Below are 5,826 nucleotides of genomic sequence, written 5' to 3' on the forward strand. Positions count from 1 at the left end.
CTGAAAGGTTATGAATATGTTTGGTGGTGACTGTGGCTCAGGAGGTCGAGCTGGTTGTCTCCCAACCAAAGGGTTAGTGGCTCGATTCCTGGCTTCTCCGCAGGTCGTAGTGTTCTTGGGCATGGCTCTGAACACCAAGGTGCTCCTGGTGGCTGTCTCACCTGTGTGTTAATGTTTGTGTGTACAGATGAATGGGAAACAGTGTAAAGTGCTTCATCACATAGATAAAAACTATGTAAGACTGTTTACCATGTTCAGAAATATGTTTATGTACCAAATGTGTGAAGGGGGATCCTGGCCTCTGAATTACAGTGGAAATGTTTGCTGTGAGCCAGGGCGCAATGTTCAGTACAAAGGCTGATGATTTTGTCATAAGGACAAGATGGTGATTGTCTGCACTGGTGTGTTTGAAAAAAAAAACCTGACACTGCATGTCGGTACCAGCGTGCAGTGGTTCAGGATTCAGATCTGTTGCCTCCTGACTGAGCATGTCAAGTAACACCTTTTCATCATTTTGGGCTTTCATGATCATAGACCTGGACTTTTTTCTCCTAGTAGCCAAATGCAGGTTTCAGCTGGTGTGTTTTAGTTTTAAACTGTCATGTATCTCGGTGACGGATTGTGCAGTGGGGGCAGCAGGTTACTGTGGTTGCTGCACAGTTTCTCGAGAACGTCCGAGGGTGTAGCAGCAACAAATTTCCAGCAGCTCTTTTCAAATGTGACTCAAACTGAATGCAGACCAGTGCTGTGTTTGCCGTTGTTTTCTCGTCACCCTGTCTGAGGTATAAGCCCTTAAAAAACTCACAGCAATTCAGCCTAATCAGCTTATGGTACACAGACCGCAGCGCGCCCGCACACACACACACACACACACACACACACACACACACACAGAGTCACACACCAGTCTGAATGCTGCTGTAGACTCAGAGTCCTGTAACATACGGCTTCTGTCACTTCTCTAAAGGTTTGGCCCTCCAGCACACAGAGTCTGTGGCTAACAGCTAATAAGACATGTCTGCTGCTCGGGGCTGCCTGGTGAAGCGTTCCAAATCATTCCTGTGAACTTAATGTCTCTCTCTGTCATGATGTACGGAGATTCTTTCTTCCTTTCTGGCACTTGATTCTCTGAGAGTGCTGTGTTGCCTCCAGCCCTCCCCGGCGGCTCCTTGCTTCCTGTCAGATTGTGTCTGCGGGGGGGTGGTTCTGAGTAGCTCCTGGAGATGGGCAGACCGAGTCAATCGAGGTGGTGCGATGTGGGACTGGTGTGGTGGAGGGGCTGACAAGGGGCGGAAGCAGGGTACTGGCAGTGGGCTTTGCTGTGAGAAAGCAGAGGGATGTAGTGCAGGAAGGGTGGCGGTGCTCCAGCCATGGCTCAGCAAGTGGCTTTGCACCCTTTTCTCAAATCTGAATACCAGTGCAAAGGGAGGCTGTGTTTGATGGCAAGGTTGTGTGTGAAGGTTTCGCTAGTAGAGGTCACTTGGTTCCTTTACATTTACTGACTTTGAACCCTGTATTGAATCCACTTACTGACTAAGAGAGACCAGATTCGTTAAGAGATTCATTTGCCTCATCTGTATCTACACCAGGTTTTTCACCAGATATGCACAAGATGAAAATTTGATCTGGTTATCATAGTATCACAGGAGTCCCTGCTCCATAGTTATACATTATTTATCACGATGATGTTCTGGATAATGAAAAACTCCTCATCTTGTTTCCAGATATCAGATTGGTGCTCAGTATCAGCAGAATGCCAGGTATCACAGTTGGTGTTAGGAGAGGAAACATCAGAGGCGTCTTTGTAGGCTACATTCAGGCTGAAAAATCACCTCATTCCTTTGTCCGTTGATGCAGCGTGGGGTCATATGTGTCATCATCAAGTGAGCACATGAAAGCAATGCTTTGTAACAGGACTGACATAATGAAAGATAGAATAATCCTGTGTGTGAGCTTTACAGACAGGATTCATCTCATAAGCCTTTAAACCAGTAAAAGGTTTTTCTCCGAATGGACCTGGATTGTATTTCGTTGTCAAATCGTTACCTTAAACAACACGTCCAAAACAATAAGTAACAATGTGTCTTAACGCAGATTTTCAGTTGACTCCCTACCTAAGCATCTTTTTAGTACAAACACTTCCCCCATACGTATGTGGACCTGTTGCACACCTTAATATGTGATTCAAGCTAGCAAGTGGACTCTGAGTCTAAGTTATTTCATCAACCTGCAATCTCCAGTGATACCTTGTTTAGCTGTGAGGACGTGTTTTCCAGCTCACTACAAAGCACTGAGCTACACTGGAGGAGCTCAGCCCTTGTCGCACGCTGGGTAAAGAGACAAATGGGCCGAAGTCTCACGCAGCTGGTGTCGTCTTTTAAGAATGTAGTTCACCCTCATTCCCTCCAGCCTCAAATGACCTCTCCTGGCAAAGTGGGCAGTCAAACATCGCCTGTCTTGGCCCTCGCTGCCTGTCCCTCAAGGTGAAGTCATTGACTATTCGGCCACTTGCCATGCCTGTCTTTGCTCCTGTGCTGTTGCCTGGGCTGCATCCTTCACCTGCTCTCCTTCCTCAGAGGAAAAACCTCTCTTTCTCTCTTCCTGTCTGTGCCTCCTCGGTGTATAGAGAAGCCATAAACCCAGCTCAGGGTGACAATATATGTGTGAAGGAGTGAGTCTGACAGAAAGTTGAAGACTTTGAAATGAAGGGACAGGATTAGATTTGAACTGGGAGGAGATTGTTTGGTGGATTTATGGCAGATTTGTCAGTTTCCTTGATGTAAAGATTAACTGTCACCAGCGTGACAGGAAGTCGACAGGTGCTTTGCTCCGTAATTGCTTTACCTGCTCATTTATTCTAACTTTTCAGAGGAGAAGACTGGACACAGTTACACCATGGAAAGAACCTCTCTTTACAACAGCATCTTTCCTGTACCATTTAAAAATCCTTTACCTTTAATATGTTTCTTTTCATTCAAAAATCTGAATCTTCAGTTAGTTCAGCTTTTCATAGAGCCGTGGGGTTGACAACAGCTTCAGCTGGTTGGAGAAACAGTCCACCAATAAGAGTTAATTGTATTAATCTGTTAAGAATTTATTCAGGTTTTTGTTTTTTTATTTAGCAGTGATGGTAGCAGGTGGGGGGTGGGGGGGGCATACAGTACATACAGTAGCCCACTACTATACAGAAAGTATTATTTTACTTCCACAACAGTAACACATAGAAAACTTATTTGCATGTGAATGCAAACTTGCTAACTCGCCCCAGCGTTATTTGTGTTCAGGCGTTTGGCGTGCACTGCATGTGTCGTAGTGTTTCCTAGCGATGGATGGTGCTTACTAATCTGCAGCTCTCCTCAGTGAAACGATTTACGTGGCCTGCTTTATCCCATGTAGCATTTTGTTCTTCAAAGCTTTCATTGCAGAACGACAGAGCCAGATTCAGGCATTAAAAACCTTTGAGTGATTATTTATTAATCCTGTTTTGATTAGAAATGTGTCTGTGCTAAGACCCACAGAATGAATTTCCTTTGTCACTGCAAGTTTAATTCTCCTTTCAGTCAAACTGAAGTACTCTTTGATATAACAGTAATGTTGCTGAGTTTTTTGGCTTTTACTCAGATTCCCATATTATTCCTCAGCTCTGACTCAGCCCCCCCTCTGCTCTGCATCGGCCATTTGAACTCATTCACCCTCATTTACTTCCTCCATGTGCGCTGCTTGTTAGTTTAGACCCGCAGCTGACAGCTTTCACCCTTGTTGGTAACAAGTCAGTGAAGTAGTCAGCAACTGTTTTCTACTCTCTTTTTGTTAGTTTGTGCCTGAATGAACTAACACAAGTGAACCTGTTTTTCACACATACTGTATTTTCCTTCCTCCAGCTGGAGCTGTTGATCATTTATTCACTGTCTGCTTCTTCCCCAAAACTGCAGGTTTTTTAAGCAACACAGGGACATGCAGATTTTAAATAAATCAATCTTTTAGGGTTTGGCAGTGAAATGCGATGCTCTGCATTAAAACTCTATCAGCACATTGACATGCACACAGGAAACCAGTTTACTCTGGAGTTGATGGAACCGTGGCCTATTTACTGTGAATGTATTTCAGTGATCAAATCCAGTGTGTCAGGGAAATACCTCCCCATTTACTACCACTTTAAATGGTATCTTTTTACAGCTGTGTTTGAGTCACTGAGTTATAAATTACATGAGTGATTAACTTTGTCTGCAGAGCTGGCGAGTAATGAAGTACATTTACTCCTTAAATACAGTTTGGAGGTACCTGTAGTTTTCTTTTGTTGCACATTTGACTCTCTTCATTTATTTTAATTTTAGTTACTTTGCAGATACAAAATACTGTATAATCAGACAGTAAATGATGATGTATTGTTATGGATTAACCACCTGGCTGAACATAAAGTGGTTAAAATTGGCTTCACTTTAGCAGCCGCGCTGTTTTAGTTCCACACCAGGTCACAACATAGTAACAGGTAGGGATAACTAATCAGGTGCAGCTGGTGGTAATCAGGGGATAAGAAGCAGGTGTGTCGGATAACGTAATCAAGGTAAAGGAGCAAAAACAGAGTGAGGGGAGTGAGAAAGCAGGTGCAGCCGGGCAAACCTGACACTCGGACCATTTATTTTTATTAATTATTACTAGAAAAGTTCTTTGCCATATTTGCCGGTGGGTTGTTGAACAAACCTGGACTAAACTGGAACATTCTTGTTAACAGCAGCATCAAATTCAGTGGAGCTTGTTTCTTTAATGGAGTACTGATACTTTTGTACTGTTAGTACATTTTAAATGGTAAATGGACTGTATTTATATAGTGCTTGTATGCACTGGCCAAAGTGCTTTACAGGGAGATTATACACCATTCACACACACATTCACACACCGATGACGACAAGGCTGCCACACAACGGCCTGTAGTGGAATACCCTTTTAGGTGAGTACTTGCATTTTTACTGTATTGTATTGAGTTTGTGTACTTCTGCCACTTCCCTTTGTCTGTTACAATTATTAACCTGTTCAATTTTGTTTAAATTACATATATTGCTGTAATGACATCCTCAGTATGTTTGTCGACCACAGTTGTGAAAAGAAGACAGATGTTATTCACCACAAACAAAACAAGAAACAAACTGTTTCTACCCTGGCACAGCAGGGAAACAGAGCGACAATACAACAAAGAAGAGCATGATTTGTACACTGGAGGGTGAAAGGAGTGGTAATAATGGTAGCTCTAAGTTAAGTTGGGCCCCAGCCCGATCCTCTTGGGGGGACTTCTGTGGGAATCACAATTCAGCTCACACTCTGCAGCTCCTGAAGTCGGACTCACGGCACCTGAAGCTCCAGGGACACACAGGCGACCCCTCCACACACTACAAAAAAGTCATTATACCTTTTCATCAAACAAAATAATCAGCGTTATTGTTGAGATGGCAGTTCTTAAAAAAATCACAGTTTTTTATGTGTAGTAGTTAGTAATCCCAGCATCTACGCCTGAAAGCAAGGGATGATCTGGGGTTATTGATTAAATTAATAGTAAATCTGCTTCATTTTCAAAAGAAGATCTGCACTGCCTCTCACTGAGAACAAAACTCTAGTGACAGACAAACCTTACAAGACGGATAAGGACAAAATGTGACACAAATCACAATTAGACAAAAGTTTAATTCTATTAATAGCATTTTTATTATTGACAGATAAACGATCTTGCGTCCATGAAACGAGTTAAATCCAACTTTAGTCTTCAGTGTAGGATGAGGAGGCATCTAAAAATAAAGTAAAGAAACGAGCCTCGGTTTGAACCAGTTGGCATAA

At 43.0% G+C, this 5,826-nt stretch overlaps 1 protein-coding gene across 7 annotated transcripts in view; it reads left to right on the forward strand.

Moving 5' to 3' along the window:
- The window catches only part of bcan (brevican), a 25,540-nt gene that overhangs the window by 1,127 nt on the left and 18,587 nt on the right, over positions 1-5,826 (forward strand). The window contains exon 1 of one of the 7 annotated variants that reach the window (XM_020617411.1): positions 4,869-4,948. The exons of the other annotated variants lie outside the window; for them this stretch is intronic. The gene's annotated coding sequence lies outside the window, so the exon portion shown is untranslated. Of the gene's footprint in view, positions 1-4,868; positions 4,949-5,826 lie in introns of those variants that run through there. 7 annotated transcript variants of the gene reach the window in all.

The sequence above is a fragment of the Monopterus albus genome, unplaced genomic scaffold, assembly GCF_001952655.1.
Source record: "Monopterus albus unplaced genomic scaffold, M_albus_1.0 scaffold189.1, whole genome shotgun sequence".
In the NCBI taxonomy this organism is placed as follows: domain Eukaryota; kingdom Metazoa; phylum Chordata; class Actinopteri; order Synbranchiformes; family Synbranchidae; genus Monopterus; species Monopterus albus.